Source organism: Schistocerca americana, chromosome X (genome assembly GCF_021461395.2).
Source record: "Schistocerca americana isolate TAMUIC-IGC-003095 chromosome X, iqSchAmer2.1, whole genome shotgun sequence".
Lineage (NCBI taxonomy): Eukaryota > Metazoa > Arthropoda > Insecta > Orthoptera > Acrididae > Schistocerca > Schistocerca americana.
Window position 1 is genome coordinate 739,278,137 of NC_060130.1, and position 24,496 is coordinate 739,302,632.

At 44.3% G+C, this 24,496-nt stretch overlaps 1 protein-coding gene and 1 pseudogene across 1 annotated transcript in view; both read left to right on the top strand.

The window, feature by feature from the left end:
- The window catches only part of LOC124556581 (palmitoleoyl-protein carboxylesterase NOTUM), a 325,447-nt gene that overhangs the window by 35,238 nt on the left and 265,713 nt on the right, over nt 1–24,496 (top strand). The window lies entirely within an intron of this gene.
- Nucleotides 3,825–3,942, top strand: LOC124557068 (annotated as a pseudogene).

A 24,496-nucleotide genomic window follows, 5' to 3' on the forward strand; every position in this document is an offset into this window, starting at 1 on the left:
GGATGATCGATTAGAGTGAGCCCAATGCGTCGGGTTGTTGCGGATGTGGCAGCGCTCGCGTGTGGTCTGGCATTGACATGCTGAAGGAGAGAGTGCTCCATGTGTGGACGAACTCTTCGAAGCAGGCACGCTGTTCCTCACGCACCGTCACAGTCACGTTAAACACCGCCATGTTACACGCCACTACTCGGACGGAGGGCTGCAAGTATGTAGACATGAAGATTAAAGATGTAGAATGTTCACAACGTTTGTTTTATTTAAAAACTTTAAGAATTTTCACATAAAAAACCATTACTTTTCAGCACGCCCTCGTAGTTTCGTAGCCGCCGGTCAAGGTGTTAATGGTGTAGTACTCTCATTTCCGTCAGTGCATCACTCATATGCTTAAATTTTATATTTGGATCAAGTAAATATTCATATCTCGCAAATAATCAGCTCAATTTTCAAGCTGGTTTTTCCGGAAGACCTGACGGTTATTACTGATTTTGCGTTGACAAATTATTTTCCTATTTCATCCTCAAAAGTCCTGAACGTATTGGTAAATATGTGTGAATGTTTTTCCGTATTTTAGCTACCCCACTGACAAGGGAACCTCCCCATCGCACCCCCCTCAGATTTAGTTATAAGTTGGCACAGTGGATAGGCATTGAAAAACTGAACACAGATCAATTGAGAAAACAGGAAGACGTTGTGTGTAACTATGAAAAAAATAGTAAAATATACAAACTGAGTAGCCCATGCGAAGATAGGCAACATCAAGGAGTTTAGTAGTCGAGGAGCGCCGTGGTCCCGTGGTTAGGGGGGGGGGGGGGGGGGAGGGGGGGGGGCAGCTGCGGAACGATAGGTCCTAGGTTCAAATCCCCCTTCGAGTGAAAATTTTAATTTTTTGTTTTCAGTTTATGTGACAAACTCTTATGTTTTCATCACTTTTTTGGGAGTGATTATCGCATCCACAAGAAAATCTAAATCGGGCAAGGTAGAAGAATCTTTTTACCCATTCGCTAAGTGTACAAGTTAGGTGGGTCGACAACACATTCCTGTCGTGTGACGCACATGCCATCACCAGTGTCGTATAGAATATATCACACGTGTTTTCCTGTGGAGGAATCGGTTGACCTATGACCTTGCGATCAAATGTTTTCGGTTCCGATTGGAGAGGCACGTCCTTTAGTCTACTAATCGCACGGTTTTGCGTGCGGTCGCAAAACACAGACACTAAACTTATTACAGTGAACAGAGACGTCAATGAACGAACGGACAGATCATAACTTTGCAAAAATAAAGAAAGTAAAATTTTCAGTCGAGGGAAGACTTGAACCAAGGACCTCTTATTTCACAGCTACTCACGCTAACCACGGGACCACGGCGCTCCTAAACTCATATTCTCCTTGATGTTGCTTATGTTGCACATGGACTACTCAGTTTGTAAATTTTACTAATTTTTTTCATAGTTCCACACAACTTCTTCCTGTTTTCTCGATTGATCTGTGTTCAGTTTTTCAAGGCCCATCCACTGTGCCAACTTATAACTAAATCTGAGGGGGGTGCGATGGGGAGGTTCCCTTGTGAGAGCTATTTCATTCTCCGCTACAAATAGGATAATTAAAGTGTCTTGTTGGACAAACTGTTCCTCCTGGGTCCCGCCTACCATACACATGTCATCAGTGGCAGCGTTGTGTCTTCTAAGCTTTTAACGGAAACAACTTAACTCTACGATCTTTTTATAGTTCAAGACTTTCAGTGCTATGCATCATTAGTTTCTATGAGTAGCGTCTTCGTATGAATTCAACTTGCTATTGTGATTTGGTTTCCTATTATTGAGGGTAAGGATGTATCATCATTGCCCACTTTGCCGCTTTGTATTCGACAAGCGGAAGTGCAGAAATTGTAGCCTTATCGATTACATTTATGGAAACAACTTTGTACAAATTAATACAGACTTTCGGTGTTCCTTTTACTCGTAGGCGTGGTATCGTTTAAACAAACTGTCTTCTGTGCGCAGTTATTCATTTAAATCTAGATTTCCTTGAATCATTATACCGGTATAAATGTTTCCACGACATACATAAATCGTCTAAAGTTACGTGGACGACATTCATCACCACCACCATCGTCACAGTCTTGACTTTATACCTGTGTCGGTGATAATTCGCCAGTTATCATTATATAAAAACTGATTTTCTTCATAAACTGAAAACTGGCAGTTCTTGCCACTTATTCTTCAGTTTTATGCAAATTAGCGGCATGTTCACTTTGGCACTTTGATATACATCCACTTCAAGCGGCTTACTGTAACTAAGCCTTTATCTCCCGGCACAATGCCTACCCCTATACATCCCTGCATTACAAAATTCGCTAGTCCTTGATGCCTCTGGGTGTGTTCTATCAACTGATTTCCACATGCCATTCTTCTGTAGCAACATATTTCATAGGCTTCTATTCTCTTAATGTCTGTCCTGTTTATCGTCCACGTTTCAACTCTAAAAGGCTATACTCAAGCCAAATGCTTCCAGAAATGATTTTCTGACGCTTTATATTATACTTTAAAGTATTTCTCTTTTCCAGGAGCGCTTCTCTTACTAGCGTGAGTCTGCATTTTATATCACCTCTACTTCGGGCGTCGTCAGTTATTTTGCTGCCCAAATAGCAAAACCTATCTACTACTTTTAGTGACTAATTTTATAATTTAACTGCCAAAACACTGTGTGATTTAATTTGACTACCTCCTTTACCGTCCTTTTCTGTTGTTGATATCGTCTTATAATCTGTTTCCAAGACGCTATCCATTCCATTCATCTGCATTTCCAAATTGTTTGCCATCTCTCACTGAACTGAAACGTTGCCGGCAAACCTTAAACTTTCTGTTTGTTCTTCATAAACTTTAATTCCCGTTCCAAATTTATCTTTGGTTCCTTTAGAGCTTGCTCAATGTACAGTTTTAAGAGCACGCTAGATAGACCACAACCGTGTCTTACTCCCTTCTTTACTAATGCCCTCTTTCATATCCTTCGACTCTTATAGCTACAATCTTGTTTCTGTATAAATTGTAGATAGTCTTTCGCGTCTCATATTTCATCCCTGCTACCTTCAGTATTTGAAAGATGTATTTCACAGTTACTAAAGCTAGTGCAAGAACTGTGTGTACCTACTTGCTCCAACGAGGACGGATGATCATATGGATGCTTTTCACAGGGATTGTTGTTACTCCGTGAGGGTAAAAACATTAAATCTTCTATTTACGTTGTTCTTATGTCTTTACATCTTATATACATGGTAAATGAGCTCCAAACTAAACTATTTCTCTTCATTTTATGACCATAATTTGAATTATATTTTCTTCCTCACTGACGTTTTTAAGTCGCGTTACGAATGAGTCATTTGCATTTTGTGACTACTAAAGGCTGAAGAGTGTCTGTGAATCAACGAAAGCGCTCGTAAACGATTCATATCCTCAGAGCTGATAAGCGAGAGACGCAAAGAAACGCCGTGCAACGGCTGTGGCAACTTCACCTCTTGGAACCAGACACAGTTGCAAGCGGAAGGATTTACCTTAGAACGACACTCTGCTCCCGCTCAGTTACTGGAACTGAAGCGAGAAAACTCATAAACGTTAAGTGATGGACGCAAATATTCATTAGCTGGACTACTAAGGGAGTCTTAACCAAATTCCCCGCATTTTGCTGGACACTAACAGACGCCATTATCATAGGGAATTCGACAAATATTGTCTCATTTTCATATATTAATTTTATTTGCGCTGTAACTAGATTACCACGACGATCTGATGTACTCAAAAAAATATTCAGGATAGTATAACCCTACCGGCCAACGGCCTTGCCACAGTGCTAACACCGGTTCCCGTCAGATCACCGAAGTTAAGCGCTGTCGGGCTTGGTTTGCACTTGGATGGGTAACCATCAGGTCTGCCGAGCGCTGTTGGCAAGCGGGGTGCACTCAGCCCTTGTTAGTCAAATTTGCGAGCTACTTGATTGAGAAACAGCGGCTCCGGTGACGAAAACTGACAACGGCCGAGAGAGCAGTGTGCTGACTTCACGCCCCTCCATATCCGCATCCAGTGACGCCTATAGGGTGAGGGTGACACGGCGGTCGGTCAGTAACGCTACGGTCTTCAGAGACATGTCAGGACGGAGGATAACCTTAATGAGTCTCTCATATACAGCAGTAACTGCTCCCCCATCACTGCGGTTACTAAATTGCGAGGATATGATGTACTTGTCTCGGAAGGTAATCGATTTAGCTCATTGTGAACCAAGATATTTTCAATCTCCAGATGTAGTAGAAAGGGGAGGACAAGCAGCTTACGTTTTATCGGAAACAGATTGTACGTAAATCTCCTGAATTGAATCCCAGGCAGCTACGTGAGGACTAATAGAGTGAAGAAATACGGTAAAATCAATCCAAATAATTTCTGAAGCTGAACATGTGTTCGATGTCCGATTAGCTACCGGAAAATAATAAATAAAAATACACGAAATTTGGACAGTCTTCTGTGTTTGATGTTTTGTTTCGCTTGAAACAAAGTAGCAAAAAAATGGTTCAAACAGCTCTGAGCACTATGGGACTTAACATCGGAGGTTATCAGTCCCCTAGAGCTTAGAACTACTTAAACCTTACTAGCCTAAGGACATAACACACATCCATGCCCGAGGCAGGATTCGAACATGCGACCGTAGCAGCATCGCGGTTCCAGACTGAAGCGCCTAGAACCGCTCGGTCACTGCGGCCGGCCACAAAGTAACAGGTTGGAGAAAAGTACTAGGGTTTCCTGAAAAGTAATGCCACCGATCATTTTATGCGAAAACTCTTAAGCTGCAGTACGTCTCTCCAACCCATCCCACACCTGCTCGATGTGGTTTAAGTCGCAGGAACGGCTAGGCCAGTCCAACACCGAGTATTCTCTCGTTCCAACAGCTCCTCCGCCAGCACTATACCATGCGGCCGAGTATTGTATCCATAAAAATGAAGAAAGGAAGGAACGTTACGGTTCAAAAAATGGTTCAAATGGCTCTGAGCACTATGGGACTTAACTACTGAGGTCATCAGTCCCCTAGAACTTAGAACTACTTAAACATAACTAACCTAAGGACATCACACACGTCCATGCCCGAGGCAGGATTCGAACCTGCGACCGTAGCGGTCGCGCGGTTCCAGACTGTAGCGCCTAGAACCGCTCGGCCACCCCGGCTTGCGGTTAGGGTTCAACGTCCCGTCGACATCAAGGTCATTAAAGACGGATTATAAGCTCGGATTGTTTCAAGAACAGGGAAGGAAAGCGGCCGTGCCCTTTCAGCGGAATCATCCTGGCATTTGCCTGGAACGAATTCGGGGATTTCACGGATGGCCGGACACGGATTTGAATCATCATCCTCCTGAATGCGAATCCAGTGTGCTAACCACTCCACCACCTCGCTAGGTCATAAAAATGGATCCACGCCCAAATGCACCCCTGAGAAGACGCACATGGGAAAGGAGCACAGTGTCACAATAGCGGTGATCGTTGAAAAAAAAAAACGTTCAAACGTGTGTGAAATCTTATGGGACTTAACTGCTTAGGTCATCAGCCCCTAAGCTTACACACTACTTAACCTAAATCATCCTAAGGACAAACACAGACACCCATGCCCGGGGGAGGTCTCCAACCTCCGCCGGGACCAGCCGCACAGTCTATGACTGCAGCGCCTTAGAGTGCTCAGCTAATCCCGCGCGGCTTGATCGTTGATGATGATGATGTTTGGTTTGTGGGGCGCTCAACTGCGCGGTTATCAGCGCCCGTACAAATTCCCAACCTTTGCTCAGTTCAATCTCTCCACTTTTATGAGTGATGATGAAATGATGAGGACAACACAAACACCCAGTCATCTCGAGGCAGGTGAAAATCATTGACCCCGCCGGGAATCGAACCCGGGACCCCGTGCTCGGGAAACGAGAACGCGGCCGCGAGACCACGAGCTGCGGACTTGATCGTTGAGTTTGCCGTGTCAAAATACTTGGAAGTTATTACACCCACGCAAAATTATGCCTCTCGACACCGTATAGCATCTGGACCGCCAAAACGATCATGTTCGACAATGTTTCTAGGTGCATTACGTGTTCCCATCTCTCGCCATATGAGAATCCTCATGCTAAATCTGCTCTCATCCGAGCACAGGGGCCCCCCCCACTCCTCGTTGGTCAAGTCCCTATGCTCTTGGCACCTTGGCAGGCGGTGCAGTCCATTTAGGTGTTGTTGCAATTGCACGAGCTGATTAATGTGGGCCCCTTCTTGCCTGTTGCACTTCGGTCATCTGCTGCTGTAGTTGACCTGGCACGGCGACTGCATAGGGGTGGTCTCTTTGCCTAGCGACCAGTACGTTGTGTTCCGCGACCTCCATCTTCCTGTGCAGGACTGATAAACCTCTGACAACATGCTAACTGACTTTTATTTGTTTCAAGCGAGTGGTTAATATGTTATGGTACTTTCTGTTTCTCGGTCTTAAGTTTTGCAGACCAATGTTGTAAACTGAAATTAAATTTTAAAACTTGAAGGTATGAGTCGGCTCCAATGGAAGTCCCAGATTTGGTGTCGGTCTCTGTATTGGGTACGATAAGTGGGGTCAACCGATCTGGGACGAATTCCAGCCACCTTAAGATTTCATCCAAAGCGAAATCCACGTCGGTACCTGACAAAGGCCCTTCAAACTGTGCCTGAGTTTCCCAAGGCTCTCTTTCATTACCTACAGGGTGTAAATTTTAAGTTGACAAACCAGAATAACCCGAAAAATAAGCTTCACACGAAAAAATGTGTAGAATCAAAAGTTGATTATTTTCGAGGGGGACATCTGCTGGTGCTAAAATTTGCCTGCCACCCCAGCCCCCTGGCGGTGGGGCGGAAGGCTAAATGGTTCAAATGGCTCTGAGCACTATGGGACTTAACATCTATGGTCATCAGTCCCCTACAACTTAGAACTCCTTAAACCTAACTAACCTAAGGACATCACACAACACCCAGTCATCACGAGGCAGAGAAAATCCCAGACCCCGCCGGGAATCGAACCCGGGAACCCGGGTACGGGGAGCGAGAACGCTACCGCACGAGCACGAGGTGCGGACGGCGGAAGGCAACTTTAAAATTTCAAATGGGAACCCCCATTTTTTATTGCAGAATCAGATTCTACATAAAAAAACTACGTACACTTGGTCTTAAACTTTTGTTTTGTTCCTGGTAGTAGGCGCTGTTGATATTGATATTGAAAAATCTTACAACATTTATCTGAATCACTTTCTTACATTCTGCGTCCTTACTGTACAAAATTCGGAGAAATATGTTTTTCATTGAAAAAATCGTACCAGTGACTCAGTTGCAGCTAGTTTTAATTTTTTTTCATTCAGCAGTAGTTCCATCTACAACATGCGATCCGTCCGTACAACTGTAGAGAACGTAAACCTTTCCCTGTGAGTTTTTTCTGTTCTAATCTTCGGTTCATTTTCATTTCTTGTTATCACATAAACTATCATTATCAATTTTATAGAACTCGATGATATTCTAGTTGCTTGTAGCTTTTGATTCCATCTTTTAGATTTAAAATCGATTGCCTCTAGAGAGTTTGCGTACTCTTGAATATACACTACTGGCCATTAAAATTGCTACACCACGAAGATGACGTGCTACAGACGCGAAATTCAACAGACAGGCAGAAGATGATGTGATATGCAAATGATTAGCTTTTCAGAGCATTCACACAAGGTTGGCGCCGGTGGCGACACCTACAACGTGCTGACATGAGGAAAGTTTCCAACCGATTTCTCATACACAAGCAGCAGTTGACCGGTGAAACGTTGTTGTGATGCCTCGTGTAAGGAGGAGAAATGCGTACCATCACGTTTCCGACTTTGATAAAGGTCGGATTGTAGCCTATCGCGATTGCGGTTTATCGTGTCGCGACATTGCTGCTCGCGTTGGTCGAGATCCAATGGCTGTTAGCGGAATATGGAATCAGTGGATTCAGGAGGGTAATACGGAACGCCGTGCTGGATTAGAAAGGGCCTCGTATCACTGGCAGTCGAGATGACAGGAATCTTATCCGCATGCCTGTAACGGATCGTGCAGCCACGTCTCGATCCCTGAGACAACAGATGCGGACGTTTGCAAGACAACAAGCGTCTGCACGAACAGTTCGACGACGTTTGCAGCAGCATGGACTATGAGCTCGGAGACCATGGCTGCGGTTACCCTTGACGCTGCATCACAGACAGGAGCGCCTGCGATGGTGTACTCAACGACGAACCTGGGTGCACGAATGGGAAAACGTCATTTTTTCGAATGAATCCAGGTTCTGTTTACAGCATCATGATGGTCGCATCCGTGTTTGGCGACATCGCAGTGGACGCACATTGGAAGTGTGTATTCGTCATCGCCATACTGGCGTATCACCCGGCGTGATGGTATGGGGTGCCATTGGTTACACGTCTCTGTCACCTCTTGTTCGCATTGACGGCACTTTGAACAGTGGCCGTTACATTTCAGATGTGTTACGACCCGTGGCTCTACCCTTCATTCGATCCCTGCGAAACCCTACATTCCAGCAGGATAATGCACGACCGCATGTTGCAGGTCCTGTATGGGCCTTTCTGGATACAGATAATGTTCGACTGCTGCCCTGGCCAGCACATTCTGCAAATCTCTCACCAATTGAAAACGTCTGGTCAATGCTGGCCGAGTAACTAGCTCGTCACAATACGCCAGTCACTCCTCTTGATGAACTGTGGTATCGTGTTGAAGCTGCATGGGCAGCTGTACCTGTACACACCATCCAAGCTCTGTTTGACTCAATGTCCAGGCGTATCAAGGCCGTTATTACGGCCAGAGGTGGTAGTTCTGGGTACTGATTGCTCAGGATCTATGCACCCAAACTGCGTGAAAATGTAATCACATGTCGGTTCTAGTATAATATATTTGTCCAATGAATACCCGTTTATCATCTGCATTTCTTCTTGGTGTAGCAATGTAGCATTGAAATCATTGTTTCCTGCATGACACGTCAAGCTCGATTGAGGGTTCCCTTCCTACTAAATTACAATAGCAGGTATAAGGGACAGGGGCCGCTGAGGTCTGGAGTTCGACCTTCGGACTCGTACCCAACGTAACCCACGACTACAGATGCCTGGGCTTTATTTTTCGATTTTTGGTTAACTTGTTGGGATTTGGCCCCACTGCGCAGCAGGCCATAGCAAGAGTTGTACCATCTGTCCTCCCGGATGGATTCGAACCGCCGAAACGAGAGCCACCGCGCAGGAGTGCGCTAGCGACTTCGGCTACAAAAGGCTGTCACTATAATGATTCCCCATTAGGCTAAGTTCAGATGTAACGCTGGGCTGCCGCACATTAACGCGCGATAGCATGTCAAGAGTGTTCAAATGACGAGCGGTGGAGAACATTAGTCGCTGCAGTTACTCCCTCGCAGTCTGTTTCGGTTTCACGTACCCTGCAAGCGGTTGTTCAGCGGTGGAGCTAAATTGGAATATCGATTACATCTGGGATAAATCGTCAATTATGCAGAGTTATCTGGATGCAATTAGAAGAACTTGCGATGCTAAACCGGATGAAGAAAAAATGGATTGAAATATCTCAGGGATATGAACAGTATCCAATGTTTCCTCACTGCACCGGAGCATTCGATGGTAAACATGTCACGATTCGAAAACCAGAAAATTCACGTTCCTTATACTTCACTTACGACAGAAACATTCAGAGATTCTGTTCTATATGCAAAACTCACTGTAAAACATTTGGATATACTAAAACAAAGACCTTTAACGGAAAACCAAGACATGGCCTGACAGCAGGTGATGAAGCAATTGGGCTGATGGAAAATTTAATGAGATCCTATGTCGGAAAGCAACTAACTTACGAAAAAAAAATTAACCATCGGCTAACTTTGGCACATACGTATATTGAGTGTACTTCTGGTATAGCGTGCAATAAGTGGAGAATACTACATTGCCCCTTATATGTCAATGTGGACTGTGCCGAACACATTGTTAAAGCGATTACAGTACTTCACAACTACAGGGGGTGAACGAAAATACGGAAACACTAAAAACACAACACATTAACATCCCTAATACGGCGCAGGAAAATCATTGGCATTCAAAACGGCTTCCAGTTGTGTCGGAATGAATAAATGCAAGTCCTCAATAGTTTTCAGGCAAAGTTATGCCATTCTTCCTGCAAAATAGTGCCAGATCCAGGTAACCATGGTGGAGGTGGATAACGATCAGGTACCCTTCTTTTTCAAAGTATATCAGAAGAACTGTATACACTACTGGCCATTAAAATTGCTACACCAAGAAGAAATGCAGATGATAAACGGGTATTCATTGGACAAATATATTATACTAGAACTGACGTGTGATTACATTTTCACGCAATTTGGGTGCATAGATCTTGAGAAATCAGTACCCGGAACAACCACCTCTGGCCGTAATAACGGGCTTGATACGCCTGGGCATTGAGTCAAACAGAGCTTGGATGGCTTGTACAGGTACAGCTGCCCATGCAGCTTCAACACGATACCACAGTTCATCAAGAGTAGTGACTGGCGTATTGTGACGAGCCAGTTACTCGGCCACCATTGACCAGACGTTTTCAATTGGTGAGAGATCTGGGTGATACGCCAGTATGGCGATGACTAATACACGTTTCCAATGTGCGCTCACCGCGATGTCGCCAAACACGGATGCGACCGTCATGATGCTGTAAACAGAACCTGGATTCATTCGAAAAAATGAAGTTTTCCCATTCGTGCACCGAGGTTCGTCGTTGAGTACACCATCGTAGGCACTCCTGTCTGTGATGCAGCATCAAGGGTAACCACAGCCATGGTCTCCGAGCTGATAGTCGATGCTGCTGCAAACGTCGTCGAACTGTTCGTGCTGATGGTTGTTGTCCTGCAAACGTCCCCATCTGTTGACTCAGGGATCGAGTGCGTGGCTGTACGATCCGTTACAGCCATGCGGATAAGATGCCTGTCATCTGGACTGCAAGTGATACTAGGCCGTTGGGATTCAGCGCGGCGTTCCGTATTACCGTCCTGAACCCATCGATTCCATATTCTGCTGACAGTCATTGGATCTCGACCAACGCGAGCAACAATGTCGCGATACGATAAACCGCAATCGCGATAGGCTACAATCCGATCTTTATCAAAGTCGTAAACGTGATGGCACGCATTTCTCCTCCTTACACGAGGCATCAAAACAACGTTTCACCAGGCAACGCCGGTCAACTGCTGTTTGTGTATGAGAAATCGGTTGGAAATTTTCCTCATGTCAGCACGTTGTAGGTGTCACCACCGGCGCCAACCATGTGTGAATGCTGTGAAAAGCTAATCATTTGCATATCACAGCATCTTCTTCCTGTCGGTTAAATTTCGCGTCTGTAGCACTTGATCTTCGTGGTGTAGCAATTTTTAAGGCCAGTAGTGTAATACTGAGATTTAGTGACTGTGGTGACCAAGGAAGATACGAGAGTTAATCTCCGTGCTCACAAAACCAGTCCTGGATGATGCCAGCTGTGTGAGCAGCTGCGCAGTCGTCGTAGAACACAGCATCACCATTGGGAAACAAACATTGTACCTTGGGACGGACCTGATCAGCTAAAATGGTCACATAATTCTTGGTAGTAACGCAGCCTTGCTTAGTACCACGTAGCCCATGAAATACCACGATATGGCTGCCCACAAATCACCGAACCCCCCCCCCCCCCCCCCCCCCCCCCCATGTTTCGCTCTAGTGACTAAGCTCGGCGCCGGCCGGTGTGGCCGTGCGGTTGAAGGCGCTTCAGTCTGGAACGGCGTGACCGCTACGGTCGCAGGTTCGAATCCTGCCTCGGGCATGGATGTGTGTGATGTCCTTAGGTTAGTTAGGTTTAATTAGTTCTAAGTTCTAGGCGACTGATGACCTCAGAAGTTGAGTCGCATAGTGCTCAGAGCCATTTGAACCAACTAAGCTCGGCAAGAAGTTATAAACAGTACGAAACAAGACTCATCCGACCAAGTGCCTTCCTTCCATTGCTCTTTATCGAGGTTGTATGGCTTCGGTATGACCTACCTGTTACGCATAACTGATGTTTGGTTTTCGAATTCGAGCTCGCCCTGCGATTCCCTGCTTCTGAAGGTCACTTCGTGCTGTTTTGGTGCTAACAGAATTTGCGAGTGGGACATTCAATTCTGCAGTGACCTCTGTAGCTGTCGTCGTCTTATTTTCCGCCACAATACTTTCGTCCGCGTTATGACTTAGCGGATGATATTTTTTCGCTACCCCTGCCTGTCGTATAAATCTTCGATACGCTGCGTCTTGAAACATTTCTACATGTCGGAAGGAGAGATGCATTTAAGCACGAAGAGAACTTAGCTGGAAATCTCACATGTAGAATTCTTCTTCTTCACATGTAGAAATGCTAATCCCAATTGATGACCCACTTTATCTCCAGATAAATTTCGGACTAAGTTTACTAACAATTTTGTCAATGAAGACTTGAACATGCAAACAGTAAGTAATGAACGGAACTTTAGTTGTTAATGATAAAAATTTTCTTACCCATTTTTTTTTTCTTGAGGCATTTCCCTCACAGAATATCAAAACCAATTCTTCCCAAGCTTGACGTCTCAAAATTTTATTTTTATGCAGTTCCGACGCTACCTTCCAAAATGCTGGCTGTTTTCCTGGTAGCTCGATTTCAATATTCTCGCCTTCAGTTTCATTCATGTTTCGCAACGTCCAACAAAGAAAAGTAACGGAAATATAAGGAAAATTCGTCTGGTCGCGACTGAACCGCGGGATCAAATGAACAGCACACGGACGCCATCTGTTGTAAGTTGAATGTTAGATGTCTAAACGGGCGAATTGGGAAGTTTCCCGTCATGTGATCTCAGCCTCAATCACAGCTTCGCTTATACCGGGTGATTAGAAACAGTCTGAAAATCTTGTAAGGATATTGCAGGGTAGGTTGTGCTGAAAAACAACTGTTCGATACGTTGCGCCGTATCCGAGTGAATTGGCATTGCAGTTGGGTAATAGGGCCGTTCTGCGCGCAAATTCAAGCGGCCCGCCAGAGATAATGTCGCCACACGTGATCTTCGTTTGGTTTCCGAAGACCGAACAAGAAAGCGATATAAAAACTGGACATGGGATGGTAGCAAGGATCGAACTCGAGCGAAAGGCTGAGTAGTTTAGTGCGCTATCATCTACGCTACGAGAACAGCTGACAGTATTTGTATCTGGCGGGTCCCATGAATTTACGCCCGCAACGGGATGATTGACTAACTTCAATCCTAATTAACTCGGAAATGGCACAACGTATAAAAGTATTTTCCGAACAATTATTTCTCAGCACAGCTTACCCTGCAAACCCTTACAAACTTTCCTGACTGTTTCTGACCAGCCTGTATACTTTTCTTACCGCGTCTCGTGCTCGTGACGTCACTAGGCGGCATTCAGTCTTGCGGTGGGAAACAGTGATGATGATTTGGCCGTCAGTGTATATTGCAACGTTTCAAGAACTGGTAATTTCAATTCTTTTTTTAATTCATAGCCTCTTATCTTCCTTGATTTTTTGAGAGACATAGTTGCACGTCTAAAAAAAAAATTATGCACTTCATCCATATTCAAACAACGTTAGATTGACCAGGATCGGATAACAATTACTCTTTGAGATATACCCCCTTTTCTGCACATATGGTGAAACTGTTAGGCTGAAAATCTAAAGTTTAATCAGCAAGTGCGCTCTTCGCGGTACCTGCCGCCACGAATATCGTGATACTGGAAGCAGCTTTCATCATTCTCTTTAAAGCGAGTCCAAGACGATGGCGCTCCATCTGTTTCCACCTGTCTTGTTGTAATTAGTTTACTTCGACTGGAGATGTTACTCATTTGGGTTCAATTGGTTGCCACTCACCATTGATTTTAAAAGAAAGAGAAACTCATACATACGTTACTTATGACGATAACCTTCAGAGACCACTCATGACAGGTCTATCTATATCCGAATCCCGCTCCAGCTACTGCCGGGTCTGGGTGCTGATGAGTCCTCTCCATTTGGCTCGGTCCTCCCACCACTTTTCTTCCTCCACTTGCTGCCAGGTCACACCTCTCCTTTCAACAGATATTCTCACTCCCATTTTCCACCGTGTTCTTGGGCGCCCTCTAGGTCTTTTTCCATCCATCTTTAGTTCTTCCATAATTTAGGGGAGTCTCTGCCCATGCATCCTCTTAACATGCCCATACCATCTTAATCTCTTTCTTTCAATTTCTTCTCTCATACTTTTTTGTTTGAGGTCCTTTCTAATCTCTGCATTCCTTACTCTGTCCATTCTTGTTTTTTCCCTTAACTGCTCTGAGAAATTTCATTTCCCCTGCTTGCAGTCTGCTCCAGTCCCTTTCTGTCATTGTCCATGTTTCTCCACCATAGGTGACAATAGGGATGTAATAATTCTTATACATAAGGAGTTTTGCTCTTTCTGAAACTTCATTATTCCAAATCAGATGTTTTATTGTTTGGTAGAAATTGCCTCCCTTCTGTAACCTCCTATTAATTTCGTTAGTTATTCTTCCATCCCTAGATATTTCACTCCCTAAATAAGTGAAACTTTCTACCACTTTGAGGGGTTCTCCATTCAAGGTAATATTTCGGTTGATTCCTTTCTCCCTTCCAAATACCATTACTTCACTCTTATCTTTATTTTTAATCCATAACTTTTCATTATTTCCTTCCACGCATCAAGCTGTAACTGTACATCTACCTCTTTATCACCCCATATTACCATATCATCTGCAAAAATCATCTCTTTGTCTTTTTCTTTTACTATATCTTTAACTGCCCTATTCATTCCCTCCATCACAACATTAAAAAGCGCAGGAGATAGAATACTTCCTTGCTTAAGTCCTTGTCTTATTTCGAAGTATTCAGAGTTCCCCAATGGTGTTCTAATTCTACAATTGTGGCCTCTGTACATTGTCTTTATAACATTAATGTATCCATCTTCTATATCTATCTTCTTCAATTCGTCCCAGAGTCTTTCCCAGTTAACTGAGTCATATACCTTTTCTATGTCTATAAAAACCATTATCACCCTCTTGTTATACTCCCAACTTTTTTCCATCAGTTGACGGATAGAAAATATCAGGTCGATCGTGCTCCTTCCTTTCCTAAACCCATGCTGTTCTTCACTCAGCTCCTTTTCTATCTTTTCACTTATTCGATTTAGTAAAATTCTTTCAAAAATCTTGGCTGTATGGCTCATGAGGGTTATTCCTCTGTAGTTTTTACAAAGTCTTTTATTGCCTTTCTTGAAGATGGGAACAATGTCTCCTGTTCTCCAGTCGTCAGGTATTTTACTATTTCTCTACACGCTTGATAGTACTCTATACAGCCACTGCATTCCCACTGGACCTGCTGCTCTTATCATGTCCACTGATACTTCATCAGGTCCTGGGACTTTCCCCCCATTCACTCATGACAGGTACCAAGTGGAAATCATGTGACACTGACGTGGGAGAAAAGATGGGATGCGATAAAGTTCAGAAAATACGACGATTTCTTGCGTAGAAGTAACATGGAACGGTGTGTTGTGGCGGTGTTTTGTGTTGCAACAGGTAGATTGTGCCTTTCATTGATGTGTATGGCCATAACCGTATGTACATATATCTCAGTAAAACTTACCATGTCTGGAAATTAAATAAAGGCACTGATGAACATTCAACGTCTCTGAAACATTCCTTACTTAAATTTAAAAAAGGAAACAATGAAACTGTTTCAAATCTTTGAGTCAGGTTGGTTACTAGATGTCAGTTAAAACATGCTACACAATCCATACGACATTGAAAAAGAGATGGTAGGTTTTTCCTACGGAAATATGGGAAGTCACGCAATGAAACATTAACGTTGGTAAGTGCATGTAGCCGGCCGCGGTGGTCCAGCGGGTCTAGGTGCTTCAGCCCGGAACCGCGCGCCTGCTACGTTCACAGGGTCGAATCCTGTCTTGGGTATGGATGTGTGTGATGTCCTTAGGTTAGTTAGGTGTAAGTAGTTCTAAGTTCTAGGGGACTGACGACCTCAGATGTTAAGTCCCATGGTGCTCAGAGCCATTTGAACCATTTTTTAAGTACATGTGTTAAATCAAAGCTAATAAGCACAAGGAGCATAACGAAAACTAGAGGAAGATTCTCCCAGACCGTTTGCCTGGTTAACACTAGAGGTAAGCTTACTGGACAAAAACTTGGTTACCCCACTGTGCACTCACATGCGAATGGTTAAGCCTGTACAGATGGCGCAGCGATCGAGTCACGTGCTCAATCGCGCGGACACTGCCTCTAGGTGAGCATAAGGCAGTTTTTATGTGAGATATTTATATTTAAAGCGGACATTGTGCGTAAACATTGTCAATGTAAGGAAGTGATAGAGAGACAAAAAGTGGCAATCGTGTTTGACCTACCAATGCCCATACGGTGTGTGAAGTTGCTGGATTTGTTGGTGTTTTGCGGCGGACTATCTACAAGCAACGGGCACGAGACACGAAGTTAGAATTGTAGTCGGAGAAACATCCTGACTGAGAGGTACAGGAGACGCGTTTCACGGCTTGTGAATGTAGCACTGCGACGGGAACTGCACGTAATGAACATTCGGATTCGCTTATCCCGCAAGAGGCCACTGACATCCCTACTTTTTAAGACGACAACAGCAATGTTTATCGGGCTAGAAGAATATGTAACTAATTTTCTAAACATTCCCTCTCGCAATTACATCTCGATTGGCTTGCAAAATCACCTGACGTGAATGTCATACGAAATCTTTGGGACATGTTGGACCAACAGGTAAAACGCCGACATCAGCATCTCCGCAATCTGGTGGAATTGCGTGTTCAGATCCTCAGCGAGGATAGATAGATACGGCGTACGTGCACGACCTTGTGGACTCAGTTCCTGACCTAATTCAGGCGGTTATTAAGTGCAGGGACGGAATTACACAGTATTAAATGATGCGTGTAATGGTTCCTCTAGGGGTGACTAATTTTTTGTCCAGTGAGCTTACGTGTCATATAGGATTACAATTTCTTGTCTGCAGGGAGATGAGGCTTAGGAAAAGGCGGAGGATTACTGCCACCGTCCAAACTGGTCTGGCAGAGGCAGGTAGCAGGGAGTTCACCAACGGACGGAATTCCCACGGCGCCGTTACCAGCAGCTACCGTCTTAAAACAGGAATGGCTAGTAAAGCGGCCCTCACATTTAATAATATCATCAAATCGTCAATATATTGACCGTCTGGCGGCGTTTATTGACGTATTGCCAAGAGTATAAATACTGACAAGCATTATTGATGGCCCTCAAAATAGCCTCATTATTGTCAATACTTACTGAAGTGTGATGTCGAGTATTGACGGTTTGACAATATTCTCCATTCAGATGTTGAGAGAGAGTCATGAACCAGCCACAAGGCGTTAGTGTTTACCTTTTATGGATTCAAAAAATGGTTCAAATGGCTCTGAGCACTATGGGACTCAACTGCTGAGGTCATTAGTCCCCTAGAACTTAGAACTAGTTAAACCTAACTAACCTAAGGACATCACAAACATCCATGCCCGAGGCAGGATTCGAACCTGCGACCGCAGCGGTCTTGCGGTTCCAGACTGCAGCGCCTTTAACCGCACGGCCACTTCGGCCGGCTTTATGGATTCAGTTCGCCTTTATGCATATCATACTTCAGTTTCAATGTTTCAAGCAGACTTAACACAGAGCAATTTTAATATTCCTATGCAAAGGTAATAATTGTGTGGTGTGCGTACTGTACGACCTTCGATACACACACCATCGCATTATTTGACTTGTCGCTCTAACGAAGTAGGAGAGTGTCAGCAACATGTCTCATGGTCTTATCGTGGCGTGTTTATCTTCTGCCGTTAGGTCTGACGATAGAAATGCCACTTGCACGCTTAGAGTAGCAGATTGATGGTGACCAACTTTAAACAGAACTTGATTAATTTTTCACACACATTTATTAAAATAATAAAAAGCATAGAAATTACTTAACTTGATTCTGGATGCTGTTTACAATTGACAATCTGAAGTTCCTTTGGTTTTGGTACGTTAATATTATTCTCACATATCTCTGTTACTTGACAAATTGTCTATACATTTCTCTTCGTGGCTATGTACAGGAATATGATAATCTTATTAGGCGCAGACTGAAACTTGACTACAGACTGATGCAGACTAATGCAGACTGTCTGACAGTCTGTACACTCGTTATAATACCTCGCGCGTTCAGGTATCACTGCGCGAGTGTGATCCGCGAGGAGAAAAGGTTCTGCGTTAGCAACAATCTCATTGGCTGCGTTACATATTAATACGCGGATCGGCGGAAGCAGAATTCGGTCCGTCTCTAAGACAGCGCCATCTCGTAGCGCGGAGACGGACGAGCGCTGCGCCTGCGCTGTTGTGCTTAGCGGGGCGCGCTCTAGTGGGAAAGTTGTGTACGCCCTGACTACGCGGAACTACAGGGTGTTTCAAAAATGACCGGTATATTGGAAACGGCAATAAAAACTAAACGAGCAGCGATAGAAATACACCGTTTGTTGCAATATGCTTGGGACAACAGTACATTTTCAGGCAGACAAACTTTCGAAATTACAGTAGTTACAATTTTCAACAACAGATGGCACTGCGGTCTGGGAAACTCTATAGTACGATATTTTCCACATATCCACCATGCGTAGAAATAATATGGCGTAGTCTCTGAATGAAATTACCCGAAACCTTTGACAACGTGTCTGGCGGAATGGCTTCACATGCAGATGAGATGTACTGCTTCAGCTGTTCAATTGTTTCTGGATTCTGGCGGTACACCTGGTCTTTCAAGTGTCCCCACAGAAAGAAGTCACAGGGGTTCATGTCTGGCGAATAGGGAGGCCAATCCACGCCGCCTCCTGTATGTTTCGGATAGCGCAAAGCAATCACACGATCATCGAAATATTCATTCAGGAAATTAAAGACGTCGGCCGTGCGATGTGGCCGGGCACCATCTTGCATAAACCACGAGGTGTTCGCAGTGTCGTCTAAAGCAGTTTGTACCGCCACAAATTCACGAAGAATGTCCAGATAGCGTGATGCAGTAATCGTTTCGGATCTGAAAAATGGGCCAATGATTCCTTTGGAAGAAATGGCGGCCCAGACCAGTACTTTTTGAGGATGCAGGGACAATGGGACTGCAACATGGGGCTTTTCGGTTCCCCATATGCACCAGTTCTGTTTATTGACGAAGCCGTCCAGGTAAAAATAAGCTTCGTCAGTAAACCAAATGCTGCCCACATGCATATCGCCGTCATCAATCCTGTGCACTATATCGTTAGCGAATGTCTCTCGTGCAGCAATGGTAGCGGCGCTGAGGGGTTGCCGCGTTTGAATTTTGTATGGATAGAGGTGTAAACTCTGGCGCATGAGACGATACGTGGACGTTGGCGTCATTTGGACCGCAGCTGCAACACGGCGAACGGAAACCCGAGGCCGCTGTTGGATCACCTGCTGCACTAGCTGCGCGTTGCCCTCTGTGGTTGCCGTACGCGGTCGCCCTACCTTTCCAGCACGTTCATCCGTCACGTTCCCAGTCCATTGAAATTTTTCAAACAGATCCTTTATTGTATCGCTTTTCGGTCCTTTTCGTTACATTAAACCTCCGTTGAAAACTTCGTCTTGTTGCAACAACACTGTGTTCTAGGCGGTGGAATTCCAACACCAGAAAAATCCTCTGTTCTAAGGAATAAACCATGTTGTCTACAGCACACTTGCACGTTGTGAACAGCACACGCTTACAGCAGAAAGACGACGTACAGAATGGCGCACCCACAGACTGCGTTGTCTTCTATATCTTTCACATCACTTGCAGCGCCATCTGTTGTTGAAAATTGTAACTACTGTAATTTCGAAAGTTTGTCCGCCTGAAAATGTACTGTTGTCCCAAGCACATTGCAACAAACGGTGTATTTCTATCGCTGCTCGTTTAGTTTTTATTGCCGTTTCAAATATACCGGTCATTTTTGAAACACCCTGTATGTACACAACAAATTGTGTATACCTTTTTAGTATAGTCAATCCACCATTCTCTATGATACTGTTTTTTCCGCATGGAGAAAAGTCTGGTGAATACGGTGGATGAGGAAGAACCGCTATGTTGATCTTTGCCAAAAACTGCTGCACGATGTAAGCTGTATATGGCCTTGCATCGCCATGGTGAATTCATTCATCCCTGCACCACTTCTCTGGACGTTTCCTTCTCACATCGTCCCTTAGCAACCGTAGGACGTCGCCAGATGTTGGATGGTCTGCCTACCATCTTTAACAATCTCATTCCGAACAGCACTGACACTTTCTGATGTAATGTCAGTAGATGGTCGTCCCGAACATTCTACATCAGCAATCAGATTTTCGGCCATTTGTGAAACGTTAAAATCAGTCATAGGTTTGTGTCTGGCGCAAAGCGTCATTAGCGAGTGCTTGCATTAACATTTTGTGCGTTTCTGCGGCTGTTTTGCCAAGTTTAAAACATAACTTGATCCAGCAACGCTGTCCTCTGAGGTCGATCATTGGGAAAACCGCAAACACAAGCGAACTTCACAATGGAAAACGGCCCACCGACAATAAATACAACCACTTAGAACGAAGCCGCTAGGCGTACTCATGCACGAAGCAAGCGCTTTAATGAAACATGTATTACGCTGCTTCTAACGGCGTTCGGTTGTACTACCGTTTGTAAGTGCGGATCATGCAAATTTTGGAAAGTTGTGAGTAGCAACTCGTATATCTGCAACAACTAATGAGAGATGTGCGAAATGCATGTCAGTTTCACCAAATTACCACAAAACGTAAAAAAGTTTTGCATTAATTGCTTAAAAATATCATTATCATTTAGATATAATTACTTCGCACGTTCCCATACAATTTTTGTAATCGTGTTTGTTGATGTTACACAGTTAAACTTGAAGTATTCGAATCACCTACCTGACGTCAGAAACCTCGAAGTTACTCCCAATCTTTGGTCGACAGCGACTGACCCCTCGTACTTTGTTCTCTATTTTGTTATGTATCGAAGTTAACAATTTTTCGCACGACGTAGGACCAAACCGAAAATAGTTCATGAAATCTTTCGGGAACGTGATTCTGATTTCAGTCTGTAAACCGGCATGAGACAAGTTGCTCCTCTTTTTCAGCCATTTTCTGACCAATTTCCACTTTTTCGTTGTGTTCTGTTGTTGCAACTAACATAACTGCGGTAAACCCTTTTTTTCGGGTGTTCGAAGTCTTAATCCTGTAGAACCGCTTTACCAGCTGAAAATATTGACGGTAATATAGATTTTGTGTAGGTGCCTGCAATATATTGAAGGTTTGACTAACTGGTATTTTCAGTAAATATTGAACGTGTGCAGGCGGCTTAATTCCTCCAAAGATACAACGAAACAGAACTCTCTGTCTACGGCTTATTTCTCAAGATTTCAACCGAACAGAACAGTGTGTCGCAGTGTCTCAAAAGTATTCCCACGGTTTGCTCTCATTGGCCGATTTATGGGACATTCTACAGCCAAAGGGGTGTGGCGTTACAAACTCGTGACTTATATTAGGTTTTCTTGGTACCACTTTGCTCACTCTCCAAATAAATCCCTCTGAAACACATTGCAATCATATTTTCCATATTTGGCTGCTAAGTGCTTCTGTCCACTGAAAAATTCCATCTATGATTGTAGCAGTACGCACTATTTTCCCACGAACTCACGTTCTGGGCTGAACTGTTCTCAGTAGCTAAACAAGTGGTTGGAATCATATCGTACACAAATGAAATCAGTCGTATATTCTATCACTTCACTCAGACTCCTTCTGCCGTGTGCACACACTTATGTCGCAGTGACACGCAGGGGCTACAGCGGAACAAGCCATTAATAACGCTCTTATAATTTATAGTTCTTTTGAGTGAATAGAAATAAAACAGCAACAAGTTGAAGATCTGAGTTGATTCTAGGGACATGACTGGATGGCTTTATTGTAGAATAACTCCTCACGAGAAGCTCATACACTGATGAGCCAAAGAATTATGACCACCTGTTTAATAGCTTTGGAACGAAATGCATCACTGATTCTGCACATCAGGCGCCCGACAATTTGTTGGTAGGTTTATGGAGGTATGTGGCATTGGATGTCTACGCACAGGTCATGTGATTCGCGTAAAATAAAGGGTCTCTGACTTGCGTTCGCGGTTGTGGCACACGATAGCGACCCAGATAGTTCACAGTAATGCTCCTCTAACCACTGTAGCACGGTTCTGCCTCCGAGAAACGGTCCATTATACTGCAGAAAGATGACATCGCCCTCGGGGACGATATCAAGCAAGAAGGAATGCAGGTGCTTCGTTGCTGTCAGCGTGATTGGCAGCAGAAGCATAGGAGAATGCCTCCAATAACACAATACTACTCCTACCAGCCTGAGTCCGTTTCGAATCGCCATTCACATCGATAACGGCGTTCGTTTAGACGACCATCGACCTAGTGTAACAAAAATGCGATTAACCTGAAGAGCCGGCACGGTTCCATTGATCGATGGTCGAATCCCGATGGTTCCGTGCTCAATGCAATCGTAGTAACTTGACGACGTAGATGCCACAGATCACCATCTATCCTACTTTACAGACCAGACAGGCCTCCGAACTCCACGTTCTGCGAAGAATCGTGGACGTCCAACCTCTAGTGGCAGTTTCACTGTATTTCTGCCTTTTTCAGTAGATGCTCATGACAGTGACGCATTAACATTCGATCAGCTTCGCCGTTTTCGAGATACTGATTCACAGACTCTGCGTAATAATAATCTGCCCTTTGTCAGAGTCGTTTATCTAAATGGATTTCCCCATTTACAGCCCATACCTTTGCTAGGGTGATGCCCCGTGCGTATCTGCTCCGCTTACGTACTTTTGTTATCGCGTCACGTGCCCGTAACGCCATCGAGCGGCATTCAACGTCGCCGGGGGCAGTGGTCATAACGTTTTGGCTTATCACTGCATGTGCGAATCCCAGTAGGACACACATTTACAACTTGTCGGATTCTTTTGTTATCTTTATTCAGTTTCTATACCCGCAAAATGGTATGTTTCATCAATTCACTTGCCGTATATTATAAAGAAACATTAAACAGCAGTAGCTAAATGGAGAGAAACTTTTATTGATCAAAATACACAAAGAAATCTGGACAGTCAGTGGGGATTTGACATACATTCCCCATGAGCACAACTCCAGTGTTTTAATTGCTGTTTTACTCTGTTCATTATCGATCTACAAGAAAATCAATATCACATGCATTAAGTATAGAAAGCCAGCATCAACATATTCATGTTTATGCTGTTAACGGGTATGCTGCCGGATATGATCGTCTTCACTACGCGATATTTCGGCGACCCATCTGGCCGCCATCTTCAGGTGCGATCGCAGAATGCACAATCACGCTGGAACTGAATGAACATCAGAAACGGCGGCAGGTCCAGGCCACTGCGCCTGCGCGTGAAGCCGAAGAGCTGTCTCCTGTGAAGCGAAGATTTGCAGCGCCGCCGGCGGTACAAACTGGTGAAAGTGATAAATCGCAAATTAAGATGTAGCGGGTCGAAAACCAGACCGTTGTTGTTTTATAGCAGATAAAATTGGGTTCCATATCTTCCTTAAATGATAGCCTTTATCTCTATTAATAATGTCATCAGATGTCAAAATGTCGCAAATGGCTCTGAGCACTATGGGTCTTAACATCTGAGGTCATCAGTCCCCTAGAACTTAGAACTACTTAAACCTAACTAACCTAAGGACATCACACACATCCATGCCCGAGTCAGGGTTCGAACCTGCGACCGTAGCGGTCGAGCGGTTCCAGACTGAAGCGCCTAGAACCGCTCGGCCACACGGGCCGGCAGATAGCTGTCATGAACAGTGCGAATAGTCCTTCCAGTATAGGCCTTTCCAGAATGACAGGGGATTTTATAAACTCCAGGCTTTCTGGTTCCCAAATCATCTTTAATAGATCCCAACAGGGCTTTAGTCTCGGCCAAAGGCAAAAGAACACTTTTGATATAACAGTTCCTTAGAATTCTAGAAATTTTTGAAGAAATACTTCCAACAAAGGGTAGAAAAGCAAGTGATTTACTAGTATCCGGCGCTGGTTCTCTTGATGGTCCAAATTGAAAAGCACGATTAATTTGATAATCGGTATATCCTTTGAGCTTGATTACAGCCTTAAGATGAACCAGTTCCTGCGTCAACTCTTCGGAATCAGAAATGACATAAGCTCTGTACACCAATGTACGTAGAACTCTCATGCGCTGATGTGGTGGATGACAGCTCGTAGCATGAAGATAGCGGTCTGTATGTGTGGGTTTATACTATACGCCAAGTCCCAAGGTACCATTTTCTTTTTAGCGTACTAGAAC